Raw genomic sequence first — 27,149 nt, forward strand, 5'->3', positions numbered from 1 at the left:
GTTAGTATCCAGGAACTGGATATCGATAGAAAATAAACTCGAATCGCTTTCCAAATTGCAAGTGCGTCGTTACGCGATAAAAATATAGTTGCATTTTAAAGAGCGATTATAAATCACGTTTACAAGAAGTATAGGAGATTTCTAGACAGTGACTAGCTTCCATAAAAGGACAGGTTTCTCGTTCGAAACCTTCGTGCAGTTAGCTCCAATTTTTTCGTCAGCATGAATGAACCAGGCAACGATCTAGGGCTCGGAGAAAGCTGCAAGAATTGGTTGGATTAGAGGAACACAAGAAGCGTGCAATGGCAAGAAATAGAAAAGGAGAGGAAGAACAGAAGCCAGGCAGGTGTGCAGGAGGCGTATATTACAAAACGAGGGAACAAGGTGTAGACAGACCTCGTCTTCGAAAATTCTATTAAAAATTCCACAAGTGAATTCAACCCTATACTACGTATACGTCCTGTAATTTACGAATTATTTATGTAACTGCCTGTGCCTTGTTTTATTTTTTACCACGTTCTTACGTTTTATATATAATAATAATTGTTGAAGCGATCGCCACTTTTAAGAAAACTCTGCATCTGCTCTTCAGTTTTCTCAAGCACCGAAGCCATCGACAGCGCATAGACAAAAGAATGCGTCGAAGACAGACCATAAGCAGGACATGTGCGACGTTGACTTCGGAGTTCTTTTAGTCTCAGGGTAACATTGCTAGCGTGCGGATCTGGACCAGCTTCCGTTGTATTCCACACTTTCTACTTTAATATTCACAATATATATATATACTTACAATTTATTCACGCGTTTCTTTGATTCCACATACATCAAATAACCTTAAAAATAATAATAATATGTCTATATATATTTATAATCGTTGATCTTTAGGTATCAAACGATATTCAAATGCCCAATAGATGCTACTTTGAAACATCTTGAGACACATTCTGTAAAAACTTGGTTCCTTTGAAAAATTCTCAACGATCGGCAATTAATTTCCGAGTAGGATATCTCGGTAACGTCAGAAAAATTATAACGCAAAATTATACTCGATGGTTTCTTTTCTCTCTCTTTTTTTTAATGTATCTTGGAAGATTTCTTCGTTTATAAAATTCTCAATGATACGCAAAATTCATTTAAACATTTCCGTAAAAAGACGCAAGGAATAAAAATGTCGACTCCGAAGATCGATCGAAGAGCAAAAGCTACTCATCTTGCAGCGTTATTCGCGCAAACGGACCAGGATGGAGGGCAAAGTGGAAAAAAAAGGAAGAAAGCGGCGAGATAAGCGTATAATCGGCGAATTCTCCTTTTTCCAAGGATTCCGCGGGGTAACGTGACACCGGTAGGAAAAATATCACGAGTTTCACTCGCCGCATGAACATGGACCCGACAAAGTAGCTTTGATCCTTATCGAACGCATGCCCCATCCGCACGGAATCGCGCGCCGGCCTTAAAAAGCTCCGTAACGTTTAGCAGTTTCGAGTTACCTCTGCGATTCAAAAGAGCCCGCGGCGCGCTATCGACCACCGCCTAAACAAATATACCACGAATATCCAGAATTCGCCAGGAAAGGTAACACCATTGCCGTTTTACCGTAGAGAAATTTTGCGAACAATAGAAGAATCGTTCGCGTTGAATCAGGCAGGATCTCCGAGATGCTCGATAATAAGGGATATTCAGGTGTGGTTCTTTCAAAGACTCTAGCGAGAAGGTTCAAAACAGTTTGCGGTTTTGCTTTTAACTGGCAATTTTTCCACTCTATCTATTTTTCATCTCTATCGAGATACGTAGCTATTATTACGTTATTATATTTGTATTTTATTTAAAACGGATACGACACGTTGTCGATTTTTAGTAGAAAGTACTTTGTAATCGCGTAAAACCGTCGAGACAAAATTTAGAAAAGAGACAAGGACTCGGTTATTAATTTATTGCCACAAGGAATAAGTTATAATAATCGATTCCTAATAGCAAACGTGCAACCTCAACGCGTAACCCTTAGAAATTCTTTCCCGGAAACCAGCTGGTATCGACACCCCTCTTATCACTCGCCTCTACCGCGATCACGTTCAACCATTGAATCGACTCTTTATTTGCTCCTTCGATTTCCATGGGGCGCCCCTTGCCTCGCCCTCTGCTCCATCGTAGCACCACACAGGAGCCACGGAGACAACAAAGGAACAATTCTTTCCCCTATACCGCGGTGCTATCTCCTTTATTTATCTATCGGTCATTCGTGGAAGGAGACGGGGCGACCGGCACGGATTCCACCCTCCTCGAACGGAAAGAGTTACGATCGACGATCCGGCCAGGATCCACGGAGCACTCCTGACCTCTCGAAGGGGACCTCTTGGCGTCTCGATGCAGATTCCACAGGCCATGGTCCCAGACTTATACTACGACGCTCCACGGTCAAATGGAGAGGAGAGACGAACGAGATTCAACGAGAAGGAGGAAGAAGAAGGAGGAAGAGGAGAAGGAGCAGAAGAAGAGGTAAGAAAAGAAAGAAATACACGCGAAAGGCAGAGGCTGAACGAAGGAACAAGCTAACCGAGCAAACGGCCGGCAAACCAGGCTCTCTCGCTGCAGGGAAGAGGGAGAGGTAGTCGTCTCGCAACTGGTGTTAACTCGCATGGCTCGAGGAGAGGAGACCACGAAGAAGACAACGACCAACGACCACGAGCAGCACGTTGGCCGGCCATTTTTTTTCGACCCTTTTGCGGCGCGCACCCGTTATGCAGATACGTGGCTCTCGCCGGTGTGTTCCTCGAATCGTGGCTTGGCTGCTGGGTTGCTGCCCACACGGACGAGTCGAGGGGGCACGAGCGCGCGAATTATGCGGAATTGTGTAAGCCCAAGTACACGAAAAGTGGGCCTGGCGCGTAGGAAAGTCGCGTGGGAGCGAGATCCGGACGAATGTCGCGAAAGTCGGAGGAAAATTTCGCTCGTTTCGTTTCGATCGAGCTATCTACTCGCGAATCTCGTTCTTGTTTCTTAGCGTGTAGGTATGAGAGCGAAAGTACGTGTGTATGGTGTGGACACGTGTGCGAGTACACGTGCGTGGATGGAACTCGTGTATTAAGCGGCAAGTGGGTACGCGAAGTGTTTGTTACGTTTGCGAGGAGTAATTGGCTGATCGAGTAGGTTTTGATAGACAGCGAAAAGTGTATTTCTTAACTGATGCTGGGTTTGTTGAAACGTTGCTACAGCGAGTGAGATGCGAGTATGCGTTTTCTCTTTATTAATTTCATCCAGCTTCGACCGCTACGATCGTTTAACGTCGCGCACATCCATGGTATCACGACATTAAAAGGCAATAATATAAAGGCCGAGTATAAATTGAAAATTCACGTTATATAATTACAAATTTATTTAAAGTTATAAATTTATCGCAAAGTTGATCGTTAATTTTCAGATATAATCTTCGATTCGAATGTTGAATCGGTTGAATTTTCACGCGAGTTATCGATCAAGGGTTGATCAACGTCCTACAAACATGAAATTTCCTTTGTGATCTTTTTCAGTCGATTCGCGTTAACGAATTACGATTACGAAAGAGAAATCCGAGGAATCGTTCCACGCTTCTCCGTCGTTAATTCTTCTTCCACCTACAGATTCACGACGATTAGTCCATATGTTGGAAATTCTTTTTGCGTCTCTGACTGTAAAGAGCTTCTGTGAAGTATGCATTATTCCAACACGCGTTTTGCATCTCAACGAATCCATATGTAAATTAGATTTATTTATGTTTTTCCATGGTCGATGTGTTTACGCAATGTATACTTATTATTTCGCTATTCTCCTCTTAACGGGTCAATAGATTCACGAATCGACAAAGAACGTATAAAGCGGACGACTTGCAACTTACGAACCGGAATGTAGATCGATACGGTGAAACTGGAAATACGAAAGTAAGAGAATCGAAACAAAATGTTTACCGGAAAATGTTACGGTAAAAGCGATACGAAGAAGGTAATTAAACTGTCACGCGTGGAAATATCGATGGTCTTGTTGGTCCGTGAACGAAGATAAATGCACGCAATAATCTCTATATTAATCCTAAACGCTGTAACAAATCCAAACCATTTGTCAAGCGATTTGAATTAATTAAAACAACCACTTGTAGCTGAATATGACTAGTTTGCTTAACGCTATAACGAACCTGCAGCGGCACACGGCTTTCATAACGTGCTCTCCTTTAACTTTCAATTTCATCGCGACGCTCGAAACCAGCTAAAAATAAGTTCGTAGAAACGCGATCACGGGTTTACCACAAATTCGTGCAAACAGAAATAAAGATTTACCAATTTGGAGGTCTTATTATCTAAAAGGCACTCAATAACGAAGAGAGAACAATGTGCAAGGCTGTAAAATAAATTTAAACTCTGATAAATCCTGACTTTTAAGCTGACTTTAACAACCGATGACTTAGCTCCATTGACCTAACCAAACATCCACGAAATCCCATTTCCTGGACTATAATTCTCCACGATAAGGAACCTGTCTCCGAACGACAAACAAAAAAACCCGTAAACCGCTCGGAAACAATTTCGCTTCTCGACAATTTACGTTGCCCGATTTATCTCCGAAACGATAGCGTTTTATTAAAATTCGCGAATGCTTAATCGCGCGAAAGGCCATCAGGGTCTACGAGATTCCATCGAACAATGTACCAACGCGCGTACGATATACAATTTTAATACCAGCGTTCTGTGTTCGCCGTTTAACCGTTGGTTTTATTAAAACTTGCACGCTGAATCCAAACCTTCGCCCTTCTCTATTCACCCCTTTGCGGCAGGTCGATCAACAGACGGACCACCCCAATATGCGTATACACAGGCACGCACACACTTGTCTCGATACTTTGCCAGCAACGTCCAGGCAAATACTTAATTCCTGCCGTTCTATTCGGCATTTAACGCGCGATTTCATTAAGCGAGATGCGTTGCACCGTGGAAAGGTTAATCCAATGTGTGCGGGCTTCCATATTGCGAGAAACGGGGGAAACAGAGCTGCATACAGAGAACGAGAAGAGAAGAGAAGAGAAGAGAAGGTTGGTTGTGCCTCTCGCGTACGTCGATTACGGTTTCACCTGGCTATCGGAGGGAAAGAGACGGTACAACGGAGAAGAGTCAAAGAGACGGTGTCGCGTACGCTTCTTCTCGCTTCCCTCTGTGTGTACGAGTTCGCAGAGCGGCGAGGTGGAGCACGCAGAAAGGGAAAAGTCTGTGGAAGGGTGGCGGGAAGGGAGGCACGGCGACTGCCGCTAGCTTGACGCGACGTGAAAAGCGCTCGCTCGGTGAGAGGGGGCGGCGGTGTGGCAAGGAGAAGAGAAAAAGTCCCGTGGCAGAGAGCGAGACACGCCGTTCTGGCAAGTTTTTCCGCAAAACAACGGGGAGGAACAACGGCGACGCGGGTATAATGCCGCCTCGTTAAAAAATAATTCATTTAACCACAATGCTTCGACGATGTGCGAAAAAAAGCAAGTTGCACGAGCCTACACCAACACCGTCGTCGATACAACGCGCTGCGTGGATTGGTGAGCTCACCGTGTACGCGTCTGTCTCTCTCTCTTTGTCGTACCAGCGACCGAGAACCCATCCCCTTTCGTCTACTATACTCGGCTGCTTACAATAACGAGGCGACGATAGTAGGCGGCGTGTATAACAAGGGAGGGCAGGTCCGCTGTAATTAACGCAATAAATAAGTATCGTGTCCCACGATCGCGAAAACGGCAGACGAACAGAATTTGTTGCGATCCGGAGGTCCTTTTTATCTCTCGACTTTGTCTCCTCTTTGGCAATGTGTGAGTTTTGTTCAAAGTGCGACGGATATCGTTGGATTTGTCGTAGTCGGTGAACGAATACTTGCGTAGAAGGTACGTATCGTTGGGTTGGTTAATAAGTTGCTTTATCGCGCCTGGCAAGGTTTCATTCGTTCGTGCAATTTGTCCATTGGTTTTCTTCTTTTTCCTTTTTTTTTTTTTTTTTTTGGTTTCATGTTTGTGCACGTTTATGTCTTTAAACGTTTAATCGGTAAGTTCAGCGAAAGTTATAGTTATTTGATAATATCGCGCGATTGGTTTACTCGTTAAATTTTTCTGTCAAGTCCACGTTTGCTTCATTTTTACGTACATTCGTACGGATATTCGTTAGGATAGGAAGTCGTAGCAGCACGTTTGAAAAGGAACTTTAGAAAAAAAAAGCTGCCCGTAGGTCACGCTCTTTTAAAATGGAACCGCGTTCTTTGGATCAGCACGGCAATGCGATAACATCGGTCAGCGTTTGATAATACGACTTTATCAGATTTTATATCCGCCAGTCCATTAATGGCAGTGCTTGAAAGTCACCGACCGTAACGCAGTACATATTTAGTTTAAATTGTTCAGATTACTTATCACTTACCTGCTACAAAAAGAGATACGTAAAAAGGCACTAGATAATAAACGAATACTTTCCGCAGAAGCGCGAAATAACTAATTTGTTCCAACAACACGCTCGTTTCCCCCGTAATTAAAACACTCAAGAACGTTTTAATATTTAACGATCTTCTAACATCCTAACAGGCAATAAAACACGAATTCAGTTAGGTATAAAATAACAAAATTCTACGAAGTAACCTCGGTTCGTACTTACGTACTACGATCCTGCAAGTATACGTATCATGTAAATATAAAGTAACAAGACAACGCGATATCTGTCCGTACTGCGAAACAGTCTCTGCCGATGGAAAACCGATAAAATCAGGAACCAGAAAAGTACGGAAGAGTGGTGGAGCGTTCGACGCGCGGCCGAGAGAAGACGCTTGCGAGCGAAACGGTTGAATTATAAAAAGTGTTCGCCGAATGGTCGTCAATTAAAGCGTCATCCAGCCTGAATAAATTTATAAGCTGGAGTCGACGGTCGATAGGACGGGCAAGTCGCCGGTGAATGGAAACGATCCCCGCGATTCAGATGATAATAACCTTCCCCTCGCGATCCTCCCGCCACCACGCACCACCATCGTCGTCCTTTCTTTTTTTCCCTTCCATTTTTCTTCTCTTTTCCTTTTTTTTTTTTCCTCGACGCACCGACCGATCCGCGAGCACGGTCTAATTTTTCTTTTTTTCTTTTCTCTCTTTTTTTCAGAACAATCCAATGTAACCATTGTCCGTCGGTTGAAAGCGTGTCACCCACAAAGAGACTCGCAGCCCGCTTTTCGCCCTTTCCAAACATTTTCTTTTCTTTCATTAAGCGGCCTTTTCACACCGCCTTCGCCGACAGACCGTTCACCTTCGCCTTTCATGGGGTTTCACGGGCCAGGGGAGCCGAAGAGGGTGGACCAAAAAAGGCCATGGATTCTCGGGGAACCCGTTCGCATAATGCCAGACACCTCCAGATGTAGGTTTACCGGATACTAAAGCGTGGAACGCGGCTTTTTGCCCGGGTCCAAGTGGGACGACGCGCGAAACGTCGTCGCCGATAATGACCGTTGGCCGTCCTCCTCTCCTTTTCGTTCGTTTTCTCGTTCGCTCTCACCTCTACTATCCCGAGAAGCGACTCGTGCCCTGGCTTCTTTTCTTCGTCCTCTCCGTCCACGGACGATGACGGGACACACGCGGCGCCCGTTCGATTCGATCGGTCCATTCCCGGCGAAAAAACGCGGGAACACCACCCGGTCGAACCGGAGAGGGGAAAAAGAGACGTCGAAGAAAATGACAAATGGAAGCTAGAAAGTTGGAACGAAGAGTAACAGGTTATGGGAGCATAGGCGTTGTTGTAGCTTTCTACGCTCCGGTGAAAAACACTCGTGTGTAATCGCGTGGTTCCATATGTATGTACATATAGGGATAACGAATACACGCAAGAAGGAACAGTTGTTTCTTTAAACGAGAGCGCACTCTCACGTTCTAGTATGCCTATATATTTATATCTTCTAACAGGTTTTCTCCAATTGTCTAAATCAATACGACGCTTGATCTTTGTCGCGAGGCAATAGCGTAACTCTTAAGTTTCTCGGAGTAAATCTTGAAAACTTTGGTCGAAATATATCTTCAGAAATGTAATTAAGCGGAATAGTCAAAGCAAACTGAACTAAAGGCAAAGTCACGCGCGTCGGCTTTTCGACTTTGCTTCGAGCAAATTCTTCGAGTTATCGGAAGGGAAAGATCGAAGGTCGTTCGGGAAAAAGATTTACTCGATATCCAAGAATTAAGATATTTTAATACGACTTAGCTAAAATAAGAACAACCTGTTAGATTCAAAGATATAATAAACCTTGGAAATATATCTCGGAAAATAAAGCTTAAAGTACGAGTAGGACGTATAATAGTACGACGATCTTAATATCTTAAAGATATTGAAGAGGATGGCAACGAATGAAGAAGAGAAGGACAGCTTTGCCAATGGGACACCGGTTGACAAGCGTGTCTATCTCGTCCATAGTGTGCGCGCAGACGTACAAATCGATCGACCATTGCTCGCTCTAAAAAAGCATCGTTCGAACAATCTACAGAGCAGCAATTATTCCAACAACGACCTCGACAGCTCGCGCGTAATCGAGGCTAAAAACGGAGCTGTCTTGGACTTCGTTCGATCAAATCTCCCCACCGAAAAAGAAACGAAAAGAAAAGAAAGGAGAAAAGAGAAAACACGCGGAGGATGGGAAAGAAGATTTGGCGTCGTTTATCTCTCCGGCTTTTTACGACTATCGTGGCAGCGGCAGCTTCCTTCCTGCCTGGGGGGCATGAGGCGGGCATGGGTTTTCGGGCCGTAGGATCACGTCCCGGGAAACCCCGATAGATCTGATGCTCTCTTACAGTCGGGTGGCAGCTGGTCGGTGCCTCTGGCGCCCGTCAATTTTGCCGATCCGATGCGGAGAGTTTCGGAGAAGTTGGTGGGCCCATGCCTGTCAAGACCACTCACCTCACCTTCCTGTGGGGCCCCCCGACACCCTGCACCGGCTTTGACCGGGACAGGGTGCGAAAGAGTGAGTGGCACCAGGACGGACTTTGTTGATGACCGCGGCGACAACAATGATAAACATGGATTGCGACCAAAAAGCGAAAATGGTTTACGGTGCAGGGGAGGGATACCCCAGTACCGGCGCAGCGGTGGGTAGTCAAGTGGGCTCACCTGCGTCGTCATCTCACGACCACGGCTGTTCGGGGGTGGACCGCCAGGCCCCCGGATGTGTTTTCACGTCTGGTGAGGCGGGAGGCAATAGTACGGAGATTCATAAGGAACCTCCGAGAAGAATAACAAGAGCATCGCGGAGAACCACGGGCGGGGCGGACGGCGTCTTCCTCGCACCGGCCGCGGTAACGGGCCTCGCGCCGGTAAGGGAGCTAAGAGCGCGGACGAGGTCCGATGACGGGGATTCGGTCGCCTCTTCCGCGTCCCGGTCATCCCTGGGATCGATCGTCTCCGGGGGGAAGAGAAGGCGCATGACGACGCTGACCCCGGAGATTTCTGTGGATTTGGCGCTGGACATACGGATGAGCTCGGCGGCCGATATGAGCGCCGAGTTCACCAGGCAGGTGTCTAAGATCTTGCGGGTGGCGACGACAGCGCCGAACCTGAAGGGAACAAGTGTCAAGGACCTAAAAAACGCGGCGGCCTACGTCGCCGCCGCATGGAGGGAGCTTAACCTACAGAAGGCTGAGGTGGTCCACAGCGGTAGCTCCACGGCCGCCAAGCTCGCGGAAGCAAGGCTGACCGCGTTGGAGGAGGAAAACGCGGCCTTGCGTAAAGAGAAAACGAGGCTGGCCGCTCGCACCCACGAGTGCCCGCGGTGCAACGGTCGGGCTATTGAGCCCGGCCACCCTCCGCGGGAGGGGAAGCAAGAAGGCGCGCGTCTGGACGCCCTAGAGAAAAAGATGGGCGAACTCGGTCCCTCCATCATGAGGGCCATCGAGGAACGGTTCGGGGGCCGAAGACCGCGCAGCCCCGAACCTCGGCGCAAGGCGGACCAACCCGCTGTCCCACGCGTCACCCAAGCCACAATGCTCCCGAGGGAGCAGGAGGGTGGCGAATGGAGGGTGGTGGAAAGACGGCAGCGGAAGAAAAGGGCCGCAAGGAAGGAGGAGGAAAAAGAGAGAATGCCCGCTGCTCCTTCGTCGCGAGTAACGGGCGTACGGAAGACGGGCGTCGCACTGGTGGCTAAAAAAGGAACGGCGCAGGCGACAAAAACGGCCGGGCTCCCCCGCGCACCGCGTACGTCCGCGGTGACGTTGACTATCAACGAGGGGGTTAAGACTTCATACGCCGATGTTCTCGCGACGGCGCGACAGAAGGTCCCGCTTGCGGAGATCGGCGTCGAATCCCTCGGAATGAGGAAGTCGATGACCGGGGGTATAATTATCCGGCTCCCAGGCGACAGAGACAGAGGAAAGGCGTCGCGATTGGCGACGCGTCTGGCCGAGGTGCTGGATCCGGCCGCGGTGAGAGTAGCGGCCCCGAACAGGACGGCGGAGCTGAGGGTGGCCGGGATAGACATCTCGATCGCTAAGGAGGAGCTGCGGCAGGCGCTGGCCTCAGCGGCGGGATGCGGCAGTGCGGAAGTGCGGGTCGGAGAGATCCGCACCACCAGATACGGCCTTGGGACTGCATGGGTAAGGTGCCCAGTGGCTGGAGCCCGGAAATTAGCCCGGGACGGGAAAGTAGCTCTGGGATGGTCCACGGCGAAGGTCACGGCTATCCCGAAGAGACCCTTGCAGTGCTTTAAATGCCTGGAGCTGGGGCACATGCGGGCAACCTGCACGTCCAACGTGGATCGCGGGCATCTGTGCTACAGGTGTGGCGGTAGCGGGCATCGTGCCAGGGGGTGTCCCGCCTCCGCGCCCAAGTGCCCGTTATGCGAGTCGCTGGGGGCGCCAGCCAACCACAGGATGTGCGGGGCGGCATGTGCTCCGCCGAGAACTAAGAGGAAGCCACCGATCCGTGAACCGACCGCGGAGGTAACGCAAGAGGGGAGCACCGTCGAACATTCAGCGGCAGATGGCCGGGAGGAGGCCATGGAGGTGATTGAGGGATTTTAACCGTCTCCTCCAATGCAACCTGGGCAGATCGAGAAGGGCGCATGACCTGCTCCTCCAGACTATCCGGGAGGGAGAGGTCGCCCTCGCGACAGTGGCCGAGCCGTATCGCGTCCCTGACGCTCCCAACTGGATCGGGGATTTGGACGGACTGACGGCCATAACTTGGACGCCGACCCTGGGCGCCTTTGGCGCCCTGCTTGACCGTGGCAGCGGCTACGTCGCGGTCGAATGGGCAGGAATAGCGGTGGTGGCGGTCTACGTCTCCCCCAACAGCGGCCTGGCCGCGTTCGGGGACTTTCTGGACGATGTCGGGGAATGCGTCAAAAGGTGCTTTCCCCGTCAGGTGCTGGTCCTCGGGGACTTCAACGCTCACTCGACGCAGTGGGGGAACTCCGCGACGAACGCCAGAGGAAGATGGCTGACAGACTGGGCTGCGGGACTCGGACTCCTGCTGGTAAACAAGGGTACGGCGAGCACCTGCGTGGCGTGGAGGGGGTCCTCCGTGGTCGACATCACGTGGGCCACCTCGAAGCTGTACCCGAGGATCCGTGACTGGAGAGTGGCCGAGGGAGTCGAGACCTTGTCCGATCACCTCTACATACTTATGGAGGTGGTCTCGGAGGACGTGGACGAAAATAACAACCAAGTCGCCCGAGGTGGTGCGAGCCGCTCCGGCCCGCAACCACCCAGATGGCGCCTGAAGGAGCGGGACAGGGAGATGTTGCGGGCGGCAGCCATCGTCTCGGCGTGGAGCTGGGACGCCCAAGGGACGACCAGTCTGGGAAGCGTCGACGAAGAGGCGGAGATCCTCCAAGAATACATGAACGCGGCGTGCGACGCCTCGATGCCGCGCTCCGTCCCGGGCGGTGGACGCAACCGCAGCGTTCACTGGTGGACGCCGGAGATAGCGGAACTGCGGGCGAGCTGCGTACGGGCACGCAGAAGATTCCTGAGGGCCCGTCGCCGTAGAAGGACGCGCGACGAGGAGGAGATCTCCCGCTGCTACGGGGTCTACAGAGAGGCGAGACGAACTCTGCAGCGGGAGATCAAGATCGCGAAGGCTCGGTCTTGGAAGGAGCTGATCGAGGCGGTTGAGTCAGACCCGTGGGGGCGGCCGTACAAGGTGGTAACGAAGAAGTTGCGACCCGCGGCCCCCTCGCTGACCGCCAACATGGATCCGGTACTGCTGGCCAGGGTCATCGGGACGCTGTTTCCGCGGCAGGACAGCGACGCGGGGCGGTCGGGATCGTCCCTCTCCTCCGGCGGGGGCGAGACGTCGTCAACAGCAGCGGTGGCGACGACGTCGACGGAGCGGAGCGAGGAGCTGCAGGTCACTCAGGAGGAGCTTCTCGCGGCGACTAAGAAGATGGCGTCCCGGGATGTGGCACCGGGTCCGGACGGAGTTCCGGGCCGAGTCTGGGCGGAGACGATGGAGGTGGTGGCCCCTCGCGTGCGGCATCTGTTTACCCGATGCCTGAGGGAGGGCATCTACCCGCGGATATGGCGGATGGCGAGATTGGTCCTGCTGCGAAAGGAGGGTCGTCCGCCGGAGTCGCCGTCAGCGTACAGGCCGATATGCCTGCTGGACGAGATCGGGAAGCTCCTCGAGAGGGTGATCGCCGCCCGTCTGGAGGCCCATATCTCGGGGCGGGTTCCCGGATGGCACGACAGTCAGTACGGCTTTCGCCGGGGTCGCTCCACGGTGGATGCTGTGAAGCGGGTGAGGAGCATGGCGGAGGACATGGTTTCCCGCTACGGAACGGCGGTAGCGGTCTCCCTGGACGTCAGCAATGCCTTCAACTCTATCCCCTGGGCGAGGATAATGGAGGCTCTGCGACATTTCGAGGTGCCGGCGTACCTGGTTGAGGTCATCGGAGCCTACCTAAACGATAGGTGGATCACCTTCACTGGGAAGAACGGGGAAGAGAGAAGGCGCGTGGAGCGCGGCGTCCCGCAGGGTTCGGTGTTGGGACCAATCTTGTGGATCACGGCCTACGACTCCGTCCTTCGATGCCCGATGCCCCCGGGCACGGGCTTGGTCTGTTACGCCGACGATACCTTGGTACTAGCCGGGGGACGGTGGTGGAGTGAGACCGTGATTCTCGCGGAAGACGCTGTGGCATGCGCGGTGCACGCTATTCAGCGACTGGGATTGAACGTGTCGCCGGCCAAGTCGGAGGCCCTATGGTTCTTCGACCGCCGCCGCAGGGGATCCCCTCCCGATGGTTTGTCCGTGGCCATAAATGGCGAAGCGGTGCCGGTGAAGTGTCGTATGAGGTACCTGGGCCTCACCATCGACAGCCGGTGGACGTTCGGACCACATTTCGAGCTCCTGGTCCCGAGGGTGACGGCTGCAGCCAACGCCTTGTGCGGCCTTCTTCCGAATATAGGCGGAGCAGGGTCGGGAGTCCGCCGACTCTACGAGGGAGTGATCCGGTCCCGGGTCCTCTATGGGGCACCGGTGTGGGCCCAAGACCTGATGGCCAACCGTCGCAGTCGTACCCTGGTGAGGAGACTGCAAAGGACGATCGCTATCCGAATAGCCAGAGGATATCGAACAATATCCTACGAGTCGGCGACAGTGCTGGCGGCGTCCCCCCCGTTCGAGCTGCGGGCCCTCGAGCTCTGTCGGGTGCATGAACACCTGAGGGCACCGCCTTCGACGGTGGCGCTGTCGCTGGGCGGCCTCTCGGCCTCGAACGTCCGGGAAGAGGCAAAGCTGGAGATCTGGGAGCGGTGGCGCTCCCAGCTGATGGAGGAGGACGCCAGGCGACCACACCGAGCCGTCCGCGCCGTGCTTCCCAATTGGGAGGCTTGGAGAGATCAAGGCGGGGTTCCGCTCACCTTCAGGACGACACAGATGCTCGCCGGACACGGGGTCTTCGGTGAGTACCTGCTGAAGATCGGGCGGGAGGTGACGTCCACCTGTCACCACTGCGGGGAAGAGGAGGACACGGCACAGCACACGCTGGAGTTCTGTCCAGCGTGGGCGGAACCGCGGCGCGTCCTGCAGCTCGACATCGGCGAGAGGTTGGCTCCGGAAGCGGTCGTTGAGGCCATGCTCCGAGGGCCCCGGGAGTTTAACGCTGTCCGCGCCTACTGCGAGGAGGTTATGCAGAGAAAGGAGCGGGCAGAGAGGGACCGGAAGAGAAGAGCCGATCCCAGTAGATCATCGCATCAACGTCGCAGGGGCTCCGTACGACGCAGGGGCGCGGCGCCGCCGTCGCTGCCCCGGGTGCGACAGATTAGGGGACGTGGCGCTAGGAGGAGTGGTTCCCCCTAGCTTCCCAACTCAAACCGGGATGCCTCCCTAGACAACTACAACGGCAGGGAGATAGACGACGAGGCTGCACTCGGTAGTGATTCGCAAGAGACCCCGGGTGCACCTCCGAACGTCGGGATGACCACCGTGGGGTTTTAGTCGGTAGGAGTCCGACACTACACGGTCGTTGCTACGCAACGCCGAGTGTCCATGAGGATTTCCCCACGATAAAAAAAAAAAAAAAAAAAAAAAAAAAAAAAAAAAGCTTCCTTCCTGCCTTCCAGCGAGTCTCCGCGCTCTCGTTAAATTTGCACCAGGCGACGTAGATATTTGCGGTCGTATATTTTTTCTTCGCCTGGCGCACGCGCGCGTCTCGCCACCGAATCTCGCCCGATATTTATTCCTGCGTGTCGTTCGAACGGAAACGCGGCACGATAAACCCGCGTAAAGTCGCGTTTCTCTTCCCGTCGCGGAACTCGAATATCGCCTCTCTATCAGATACCCGGGCATCCTCCTCTTCCCTGTCGCGATAACGCGCCCGCGTACTTACAAGCTTCAGATTACGAGCCTCGTCGAGCCACGCAAACCGGCGTGTGCAGGCGTTAATTATCGTCGCCCGGCATTACGTTACTTTCTCGGATGGAAAACGACTACGCCGCTGGCGGATGTCGACGTTTGCCTCCGACGTGAAACCAGACATATCTGGTCATATTGAATTATTCTGGTTTCAGAGTTTCTTGATATAAAAGTGAAATTTAATATGAAACTAGCTGACAATTGTTTTCAGCTATTGAAGTTGTCTATCGCAATCTTTTAAGGAAGCTTTCGTTTATTCGACAAGATAACGCGCGATATTTCGTTAATAAAATTTAATAGCGATTTTGCTGTTTTCGTTAACGATACCACAGAAGCTTAGAAAAGTGTAAGGAGAACCCGTACACGATCGTACGTCGTATATTCTAAATAAAACTACAGAACTAAATAAACATAGTTATCTTTCACGGCCTTTGATAAATTCGTTTCCACAGAAATTTGAGAAAAGATGAAACCGTATAGAAAACAAGTATAGAAAATTTGTACAATAATCGACCAGAATGTTAGACGCGCTTAACGAACTATTATATTTTGAACGAAACATTTACCATGCTATTAATTTATCGTAGAAAATGTCAATATTCAATGTATCAAACCGCGTTCTATCTCGACAACGTTAATTCGTATCTGGCAACGATTCGTCGAGAAATTCCATTGAAAGCAACCCTGCACTTTCTGTGTAACCTCGAAACATCGTCGATTCGACTCCTCGGTGAACTGCGCTCCGAGAAGCCTATATTTTAACCAGAAACGTGGCTGCGTTTAACGGGCGGAACGAGGTAGTTACGAAGAACGTATTCATCCCGTTGTCCCTCGCTTCCTGAAACGATCCAAAAGGACGTCGACGACGCGACATCACCCACCTGGGTGGCGATATATCACGAGAAACGAGCGAGGATCGACTTCTTATTGGCTTGGCAACTGGCACCGTCGACTCGAGCAACATGACTAATTATTGCTGTCCCGGTTCGGTGCCGTCTAGTTTACCTTTGCACGCTTTCCCGCCCGTCATTTCTCACGCGTCGACGCGACCATAGGTCTCTCGGTATTTCTCGCGCGATTCGCACGCCTTTTACGCACCCGCCAACCACTCTCCAACTGGTGTCAACTCGAAAAACGAGCGTGCACGTTGCTGTCACCATACGGCATCCAGAAAGGTGGTTGAAACGATCGTTCTTTTTACGTGGGTGCTGAGAGGTATCCGCCAAATGATACAGTGGCTCGCAGAAGTATTCGAACAGTCGCGATAGGAAACTCGTACGTGTATATCGTGTGTGTTGAATGGAATTTTATTAACTTTGTAACGAGTACACTGCGAATTTTCACGCGTTTATGGGAAATTTCAAGGTACCGTATTTTCAGAATATACGCGAAAAAGTTTGTAAATTAAATTTTTTAAATTAACTTTCGTACAAATATAAACATCGGTAGTTTAGTACGAGGCGCGACTGTCACGTCTACGTGAAATTCTGAAATTTAAGGCCAATCTGAAAACATACAACTGTATTTTTGTAGAATTCCTTGAAGTATAATTATATGGAATATGGAAATCGTGCAAAGAGGATTAACAAGAGTCAAGGAAAATTGGTTTGCGTATCTTGATCGAGAAATCGATAAAAGTTGGAAATAAACGTTTGATTAATACGTAAGTAATACTCGATATACAACAAGTTTGAATACTTTCCTGTGGCAAATATCAGAAAATATCGGAAACTCGGTTTCGAATAAATATACGCACGGCAACGGTAGACACCGCATCTAAGACGTCGAATCAAAGAGACCGAAGAAAGTCTATTTATATGGTTGCTATTTAAAGAGAATCTATTTAATAACTCATCAAGCACACGTGCATTTGATACTCCAAGGCTCGACAATCGACTTGCGACCATTTCCCATCAAAGGGGATATCAGAAGAGCGTTTATTTATAATACTGGTTCATCGATAATCCGGCTTCAATTAGCACGGCCAAATCAGCCGGGGAAAAAAGTAAAAAAGAAGACTTTCTTTTGTGGGCGCCTTGCTTTCACGGTGTCTTTCGGTCTAACGACTTTCCCCATTTTTCTCGGTTGTCGTTTTCACGGTTCGTTTCACGATCGACGATACAAAAATACTAGCAGGTACGCTGTTAGGGTACAAAGCGTTAGTGTATTAGTCGCCGCTTGCGACACACGGAGGAACCGTTTTCGCATCGTTGACGCTAGAACCTCACAGTTTCATCGTACAACTCCATTTGCGGTCATTTTTACCACGTATGATCTGTTTTCGCAGTTTCTACCGTATCTTTAATATTACTCTCTCGTCGAATCATATTCGATAATACCTTTGACTAGGTTCGTAATTAATCGAGAATAAAAATACGTGCAAAAGATAGAATGCACTTTCTGGGAAACTACATCATGCCTGTGGTGATAACAAAAATACGATAAATTGGAGAAAACGAAAGAGATCGACGATAGATTAGCACTCAAACAAATAAATAACTTCAAATTACAAAGACGATTGATTGTAATGAAATAAGCGAACGAAATGTTTCTTCACCGCATATTACATTTTACCACATCTCGCGCAAACTAAAGATCATGCTGAAATTCGCGTTACGATTCGAATTCTAAAAAAGAAAAGAAGAGAAAAGAAAAGATTGGGAGAAGAAAGAAGAAAAGTAGGAAATTTTGTACGTGCAGTATTTCAACAAAGATACAAGAACTCGTCGCAAGTGTGAAAGTTCTAGGAATAAGAATATCGAGATAACAAGAAGAGAAAAAGAAGAGAAGAACGTTCAAAATGACTGCATCCGGAGTTCTAGCGTTGATTTTCCCCCTCCTCTTTAACGATCGGTGCCCTGGACGAGACGACCAGCCTCGTCAACTTTGTTTGCCGATGACATCTGTGCGCTCTCGTAATTGCGTACCTGCTATTCATACGCGATGAGACTACGACTCGAATAAGGACTTCTATCAAGGACGCGTGTATGTACGTCTATGCACGTCGAACCTACGTTTATGCAAATAACAGCAGCCAGACTTCGCGTCACGTAACCAACTCGACCGCGAGAAACGCGATTCTTTCTCGCTCGACGATTGATTGCTACGGGCTGTTACGTTCTTGCGTGGTATCTTGACGAGGGTTTAATTGAAACGTAGGAATTAGACGTCCTCGATGGGGTTGTAAATGCACGAGATGCGTGTTGCCTTGTCATTTTCGTTTAGCTGATTACTCGAAGACTTGCAAATTTATTTTCGCCGTTGGGATGAATAGATTTCTAAACGTAGAGACATTCCAATGTCTCTGGCTATGGAACATTTTCTTTCGTTTTTTCTATTCTTTTTCTTCTACCGTAAATTTGTACCGTAAAAGAAGATATACGTACTGTTAATAAATTACAATGAAGTTTGAATATTTCTAAGAGTATTTCTATTTATCGAATAGTTTTGAATACTAAACGTTTCTAATTAAACAGTTTTACGACAGAGGAAGATGTTCGAGTTCTCGTGCTATAACTTAACTCTCTAGTCCTCGCGATGGTCGTATGCTTCCATGACTAGAATTATAAAATATTACCTTCGTCGAAAGCTAATCGTCCAATTAATAACTTACACGATTCTAAATGTCAAAATGATCGCACGGATTGCTCATCCGTCGCGTAATAAACAGGAAAATGACAAAGAAATAACGGTTGTCTAATATTTTGAAGCTAAGGTAATAATTATTTTTACGGTTGTAAGTCGAATTAAACGAGTAGGAGTTAAGATCATAAATTGCATATTTCGTAATAGATTCTTGTGTAGTTCTAAAGGACGTTAACAAAATTCCCCTCAAATTTATGTAACAAGTAATTTAAATATACGAAGCGCCGCGAGAATACCTGGCATCTGAAATCAACTAGCGACAAGACCTCTGGTTCGCCGTGTGTTAACACATTGTTGACCCGTCGCGAGCACACTCGTATTTTCACGCACGGCACAATGTTGTCGAACGGCCACGAGTATACTCGCGTACTTGTATATGCATCAACTTGCGCAATTATTAAAATACATTAAAATACGAAATTGACTAAGTTATTATTACATCGTTGTTCGATGTGTTAGATACTCTTTGACCTTTCGGTATCGGCGAATTGATCAAAGTTTGAACGAAATTTTCTAAAATACGTAAATATTTCTAAAAGAAAAAACTCCGAATTATATGGAAAGAATTCTACGGTTTTAATTTTCGTATAAAACATCTGGTCGACGATATCGTTAACGATCATATCAACTATAATAATTTTCTACGTTGGATTCTTTTTAAAATTCCAAAAGAATCAGAAACAACGTCTACACGGAATTTAACATTCTTATATTATTATTATTATATTACGATCTTTAATCCTATCGACGTTAACGTAAGAAACAGACAGCTGCATAAAAATCTTATCCGCGAGCAAAAACACGATAAATAAGATAATGGCCATAAATCACAAGAATTCACTTATCTATTAATTTAAAAATGACTCATCACAAACCCAATTCCGATTTTAGAAAGCGAGACCTTACAGATAAGCGGAATCGCGATAGCGCCGTTACACGCTCGTTGTGCACGTAGAAATTTTCATAAATATTTTACATACAGCCTTATTATTTGCATACAGGAAACCGTGCGACTAAAAAATAGTAACTCGGGAAATTTCCACGCTGGGCAAGTGTTGCAAACGGAGCAATTCAGAGTAAAACATCGACTGTTCGAAACAATGGACAGATGGAATGTATTCGACGCGCTTGTTACCGAAACAAAAATCACCGAGTCACGTGGCCACACAGCGCGAAGATCGAACACGTTCCACGGCGATTTTCTTTTGCCTTCGAATCCTGACAGAAACACCGGGCACTTTCACTTCTTTTCAACAGCTTACGATTGTTTCCTTTCACAATGTCATCTTTTTCTGTTTTCGACTCGTTCACATTGGAATACCAAACTAATCTTTTGAATATCAACGTTGCCAAGAATTATTCTACAAGATGTCGTATCCTATACAAAGTTGCTACGATTCAAACGATCGGAATCGATGGAATTGAGCGGGAAACCAAACGATCGCGTCTCCTTCTTAAATAAAAATTTCTATCGCGCAATCGTAAAGATAAGATATTTTGTAATGATCGGAAGTATCGCTTTAAACCGGATTGTGTGCGTACGTAAATATGCGAATTTTCATTCTTCTCGTAAAGAAGCATCTTTCTTTTAACTATAAATATATACGTATTAAAAAAAGGAATACGGTATAACAAACGTGATATAATAAGAGTAACTATAAGCTAACCTCGACTCCTCCTCTCTAGAACTGTCCAGATTATTTCACGCTCCATCGAATTAAAAACCATATTTCTACCTTTTACGTGAAGCTGTTCGTCTCAATTTGTAATCAAATCGATTTGTACTCGGAAATAGTCGACTCTGCGTAAATACGTATACGGTAGGAGACAATGGTAGATAGAAGCAGAAATCGGCATGACCGTAAGCGTGGTTACGACAGCAGTAGTGTCTGCTGGTGTATTTCGAAAAAGGCAGGGACTGCCTGGTTTACCGAGGAGCTCCGTATCCCCTCGGTGTATACCAAAACCATCGGTCGCGATTTGCATGGATGATTTCGCGAAGAGGGACACGAGAAAAGAGGAGGATCGGCGGGCGTTTACGTTAAAAGAACAGCGAAAGAGAGTCAGGGAGAGAAGGGTTTTGGGAAAGAGATTCGGGTATATAAGCATCGGAAGAATGAAATAGAAGGGGAATTGGAAGCAAGGTCTGTGTCGTTCGGTATTCAGAATGCAGAAACGAGCGAGAAAAGAAGAGAAAGAGAGAGAGCGTAGGGTGGCTCGGCAGTTTGCGTGCATGTGTTTCTCGTTCGTCCCTATGCACGAGAAGAGAAGAAGAGTCCGTGGAGACCGGCGCGAGCCGACCAAGAGAGGAAAAGGAGAAGAGAGGAAAAGGAGAAGAGAGGATCGAAAAGGCTGAAGATAGAAGGAGAGAGACGGAAGCGAGAGGCCGCAAAATATATGCTGCATGCTCGTGGATGCTCGTTTGCAGCGTGGCCGTGGAGGGACGGAGATAATCGCGGGTATACCGGCTACGGATAGAGCGAAACGGAAGAAAAGGAGAACGTGAAACGGTTCGCCGAGGAGGCTGGTCAATGGCAGGCCGGCTATCGGAACACCCTTCTCGAAAACAAAGCCGGATCTCACCTTGATTTATCGCTGAGTGCTGCTGCCGCGATACTGCGTGCTTTTGCTCCAGACTACGCTGCCGCCGGGGTGAACTGCCCCGGCGAAAATTAATCCATTATCAGGCGAACGAAAACGGAATAGCTCTGCCAGTGCAAAGTTCGGAAAACACCACTCAGCTACTCTATACTCCGTACGAGAGACCACGACGCTCCTTCCGGACTCCCTCGCTGCTCGTGTGCTCTACTCTTTTTTCGTCGCCACCAAACGACTAACCTCCGTCCGTCGGAATCGCGTCTACACACTATATACACACAGTGCTGCCCGCCACTCTAAATCAGCTCTGTAAACGTATGCTGCACGGGTAACGTGTGTCACGGCTAGCAATCGAATGCTTATACACGGCAGCGGATCACACAACGCGCGCTACGTCCCTACGTCCGCGTTCCCATCCACGCACAAAGACACCGGGACCCACGTATCTCCAAATATTTTTCTTCGTGCGCACGCTCTCGGACTGGCTGTGCGAGATAAGTACGTACACGTTCGTTCGTTCGTTCGTTCGTTCGACAGCCACTACGAGGCACAAACGCGATGCTGTATAGATACACGTGCGAGTCACCGTACCGAGCACGAACCACCCCTAACATCGGTCGAGAACGCACTGACGTGAATGCAACCGAGGAAACACGAAAGCGAAGCTCCGACCGTGTCGGAGTCCAGAGTGGGGGATACCTTTCGGTCGAGTTCGGAACGCTTCGGCGAGCCTCGCGTCCCCTCTGGCTCCGCGCTCCACCGCTGGATACTTTACACAAGCGTAGAATTCTCTCGTTCTCTGTGTATATACGCTCGCGCCATATACGCTATATAAGAAGAGTCAGTTCGGACGTGTATTTGGACTCTGCTCTTCTCTCTTTCTTCCTCTATCTTATTTCAACTCTCTCCTTTCTCCTTTTTACTTTCTCCCACCAACTATCTCGCTGCTTTCTGCCGTAGTTCGCGCGAACGCTAGCTTCGAGTACATGCACACCTGTTTACGCGTATACGTGTGTGCACGCGACGCGTACCACCTTATACCCTCTTGCGGCAGTCGCTACTCACCACACGCGCGATGACGTCACGCTGGGCGCCGTGGCGTGGATAACGAGATGGCCCGAGTCTTCCCCGGGACCCTCGATCGCTAATTATCGTCCTAGAGGTTTCGCCTCGTTCCGCGACCGGTTTGCTCCTTTTTCCTCCGTTCCCGGCCTGCTGCCCGGCAGACGGAGAAATCGTGCGGCCCGAGGAGGCACCCGGCAGTCACCCTTCCCGGCCACGGCCGACGATTTTCGTTTCGGAGCGCTCGTTCCACGGTGGCATTAATGATGTCTCGTGTAGGTACAGTCACGACCGGTTCCTCGGGACCTACCTCCTATCAAGATCGAGTATCTTCGACTAGCGACTCGGAGGACACGCCAAGGGGCAGCCGAACAATTCCCATCTAGGGTTTCACGCGGTGTGTAAGACACGTCGTCCTGGTCCACACGCGATCCCTCCAGCTACGCTGCGAACCTACAGATGGACGACTGTGCGGTGTGTTCCCAACGAGAGATCCGCGGACGAAATTCCGCGAGCGTGGACCGTGCGAATGCAAAAATGAGCATCGCGTCCAACGTATAAATAACGAAACAGCCCTGTTGTAGGTGGCTGCGAGGGCCCGTGCAATAAATAACGACCTAGCGGAGCACACCTGCAGCGACAAGGCGTGTCCGACGGACGATGAAGTTTAACGTCCCTCCCTCGTTTATTTCTCTGCCCAAAGCTATTGCAAGACGCGACACCAATAAAATGCTAATCGCCCTTCCTCGTTACGTCGCGCCCTCTGCCTTGCCTTCTAGCGCGACCCCGGCAACGGGCTGGTTATACACGCTGGTTATCTATTATTATTCATATCGCGTGCATTATCGTGTATTATCGTGCATTATCGTACTACGTGTTTACTGATTTGCACGCTATAAAATTACCGTTAGCTGATAACATCGCGTAACATAATTTGTTCTAATAGATATCCTATACACAAATACGTTCGATCTGTTAAACTCGAAATGACAGCATTTTAATATTCAAATTCATTTTTTTTTTTTTTTTTTTTTTTCATGAAAATCAAACACTTGCCACGTTTCTTCGCGGATAAATCGCCGCGTTTTCCATTTACCTATTTAAAATGAATTACTTCCTCGTCGATCATTTACCGGACACCCTGTATACGTCGTACAGGAATGGCTCGTTCCCCAACAATGAGTTCTTTGAATTGTAGCGTGACTGAGATAATTGAACGTATCTGTTACGATGAACTTTTTTCTACGATGAATGTAATACATTCTCTGAAGTTCATTTGAATATCTAAATACTTAACTGCCTACGATCTCGACATCCGCCTCTAGCGTAACTAATCCTCTCAGCCCACCTAACCTACATATTCTTAGGCAATTATCAATGACATTCTGTATCAATTACCATCGTTAATTATATAGGACGTAAGAGAAATATTAGAAAATCAATTAGTTTCGCGTTAAGTTGTCCGCAAAGTACCGTGAAGGTTCGCGGCCTATTCGACCAGCAGAGTTCTAGAGAATGTACGGTGTCCCCTGTTGAAAACGCGTCGTGTCCTCGGCGTCTTTGTGGCACGAAAGGGAAGTTGGAGCCCTCGGGCCACGGATACTTTCCCCGGCGCTCCCGGAATAGCTGCAGAAACTGAGGGTAGCTTTTTTTTCCCGCAAGGCAACGAGCACGGGTGCATAGGAACGTCGAACGACAGAGGATTGGTTCTGATTACGATCTCGCGCCACCCCAATGTAAGAAGCGCGACAATAACGACGACCGCAATTCCGAGTACGAGCAAGGTAGTTCGTTATGACCTTCCATCTGTGGGTGCGAGAGGAATCGTTCCAACGAGCTGGTTTCGAAAAGTTTCGGAAAACCAAACATTTAGCGTGTATCGAGACTGTATGTATGAGCTGTCTAGAAAGCAGATTGTTCGACTTCGTAAATCGAAAAGTAGGAGAAAATAAGATTTTTGCGAACGTTGTTTCTTAAATTGCGTAATATAGGAATATAATACGTACAAGTTAATAAAGAAGCTAGTTTAAATCCTCTTGCGCGGTACTAAAAAATTCCCTCGCCAAACACTAAGCTTAGCGGTAAAATAAACGAAGCTTCGCGAATGACAAGTCGTCAATCGATCGTTCTTTATTGGGCATAAAATTGCACAACTTGTAACTCGTCGAGTCTGTAATATCGTTAAATGACAAATTATGATACAAGAAAGCCACGATCACGTGCATGTAAAACGGAATCAGATACAGCAGGCGAGATAGGTGTAACCTTCGCAGCTAAAATTACGTTCTATCAATTTATATTCGCGGCGAATAAAAACGTAGACGATTGTAGTATGTTGCACGCATCTCGATCACGACGCGCTATCGCGACAAGGTATCTCAGATTATCCGAGTACTTTCATAGCAGGCTGTAATATAGTAATTGAGCGAGTCTCTCCGCGTGTCGATCATGGCTCCTTGCCAAGGACTCGACCGAAAGAAAACTGCCAACGGTTCGCCTTACGCTCCTTATTAAATCCAGCAAGGTTCAGCAATTCGAGCGAGAGTCAGTCGACCCGTGGATTTTCGAGAAGCGGAGCACGGCGATTCGTTCGCTCAGCCCGATACGATTTATCGAAGAAAGGAAGGATATTAATTAACGAACCGACGCGGGAAAGATTCCCGCGGACAATAGGCACAAGTTTTTCCAACGTCTAGCTGAAAAGTCTCTGGCTGGTGAGGGGAGAGAGAAACGAAGAATTGTTCCGGCGGCAACAATGCCCCGGCTAGAATTCGCCGTCGAACTTAAATTTTAAGAGTCACTGGCACGAATAGACTTGCCGACCTCCGCTAAAAAGCGTTTTTTCCGCCGCTCGAATGGACCGCGAGCAGTCCGCCGCAGAAAACCCTTACTTTCCGCGCGACGAATAATTTAAGAGAGAAGAAGATGGCGACTCGAACGGAAGAAAACGAAGAGAGACGGCGAGAGACCCGGTGGAAAAGTTTTCCCGCAACTTCTTCCTTCTTTCCTTTTTATTTTTTATTTTCTTTTCATCGTTTGTTCGCCTCTATCCATCGATTTCCCGAACGGCGATCGACGTCTACGACGAATTTTCCTCGGCGACTTTATTGTGGCGACGCGCTCCTTTCCGAGGATTCAATTTCATTCTTTCTCGTCGTCGAAAGCGGGGGTAACCGGACCGAGGGTGAGCGTCAAAGCGAAAGTTTCCATAATAACGCCTTTACCGTCGATACTTGTGCGTCCTCGTCGCCGACAGAAAGCCAGGAACTTGCGCAAACGAACGTGATTTTTGCGGGGTCACCGAGGCAAGTCACGACGAGACAAAAGAATCAAACTTCGTTTATGGATCACGATATATGTTACAAGTAGCGCCCACCAATTCTTGGAAATGGGGCTTGCAGTGAACTTCAAGCGTGCCGAATGAGATAAAACGCCGAACGAAACTTGAAACGGATCTTTATGGATTGTTCGGGCAGATATCGATACGCACGAGTTCGTGTTCGCATGTGCCAGGTATCGGTATCTCAATCGCACTCAACCTTCCTCCTTCTTTCCGTTGGATTTGCAAAAGTCACCTGCCCAGGCAAGCGTTCAGTTTCGCTCCCAAATGCGGACGCCAAAGTACGCGTTCGGTACTACGAATATCAGAAAGAAACTCAATTATACGTAACCGACGAAGTTATTACCGTAACGTCGGAGCATATTTACGAGCTCTTGCCACTGCCAAACTTTCGAAAATGAAATTTTAATTCGTTTAATTTTTTTTTTGCGTGTCGCCATACCTATTAAGGAGACGTATATCGTACATACGTCGACGTTACACTAGTCTTCTCGCTCAACGCTTACATCACGACGGAATAGTTGATCGAAAGAGCAAGGAAATTCGCTGTTTTCTCGTCTCTGTTTCAACCAGAATGGTTTCTACCAAGTCTTCGAGAACGACTATAGACTCGCTGAAACAGAGCTCTTCATTACCAACAGAAGTTCTAAAGTCGCTTCTTCTATTTGGACGCAGAAGCGAGCGAAAAAATAGAGAGTCCCTGAATACTTCCGGCAGGGTGCATTCGTGCTAAAAAAACACTCGTTGTTCGTTTAATTTTACGTTATCTTTAAAAACGGAATAAAAAAGAGAATTCCTATAACACTGAATCACGTATGACCACCTTCCTTTCCCATGAGTAACATCAAGTTTCCCTATACATGTAACGCTCTCGATGAAGCCTCGTCGACCACTGTGCCTTTACAACCAAATAGAGAAACCAATAGAGCTGACCAATGGAGAGGCAGCGGAGGGAAGGAAATTCTGTTTTCCCGTGTTTTTCAACGCGTGACAGAGCGAGATCTATCGGGATGAAGTCTTCAGAAGCGGCACGGCAGGTCGGAAATACAGGTTTTTGTCGAGGTATGGAGAAGTTACGACTCTTCTTCTTCCCCCCCGCCCCCCCGTAGCTCGAAACCCTAAGCACAGACCATTGTTGGGTCACGGTTGACATTCACGGCGTCCAGGCGTTCCATCGGTATCCTCCTCGTCACCGGGAGGAATCTCCGGGGAGAGAGGCCTCCCAAGTCACAAAGGATCTCTCGCTTCTACACCCTCGAACTTCCTGCGCCGTAGGAGCCGCTTTAGAAATCCCCCGAAACCAATTTATCTTGAGAAGCCTGGGCTAAGCTAAACGGATTTTCCCTTGGCTGGCATTAGACGCTTTTATTCGACGTGAAATTAGCTTACCGACTCGCCGGATCGATCGTCGCGAATTACTCGCTCGCTCCTCGTCCAAAAACGGGGAGAAGCAGCTACAGGATCCTCTCTGAATCAGGATCGTCCTCCTTCTCTTCCCTGTCCTCTTCCCCTTTATCCCTCCAGTCCTGATTCTTAATCGCTCCCACGCGTTACCTAGCAGCTTCCTGCCATGTTATTGTTTCGCCGTGCGAATGACGATTCCACGTTCCGGACTAACGAGCGAGTAATCCAGGCGTCCAGCCGCATCG

The 27,149-nt window shown here is 48.6% G+C and overlaps 1 protein-coding gene across 3 annotated transcripts in view; it reads right to left on the reverse strand.

Annotated features, from left to right (window-relative positions):
- Fz2 (frizzled 2) overlaps positions 1-27,149 on the reverse strand; it is a 133,207-nt gene that overhangs the window by 36,113 nt on the left and 69,945 nt on the right. Inside the window, exon 1 of one of the 3 annotated variants that reach the window (XM_072002799.1) lies at positions 21,084-21,741. The exons of the other annotated variants lie outside the window; for them this stretch is intronic. The gene's annotated coding sequence lies outside the window, so the exon portion shown is untranslated. Of the gene's footprint in view, positions 1-21,083; positions 21,742-27,149 lie in introns of those variants that run through there. 3 annotated transcript variants of the gene reach the window in all.

This window comes from Bombus fervidus, chromosome 4 (genome assembly GCF_041682495.2).
Source record: "Bombus fervidus isolate BK054 chromosome 4, iyBomFerv1, whole genome shotgun sequence".
Taxonomy (NCBI): Eukaryota; Metazoa; Arthropoda; class Insecta; order Hymenoptera; family Apidae; genus Bombus; species Bombus fervidus.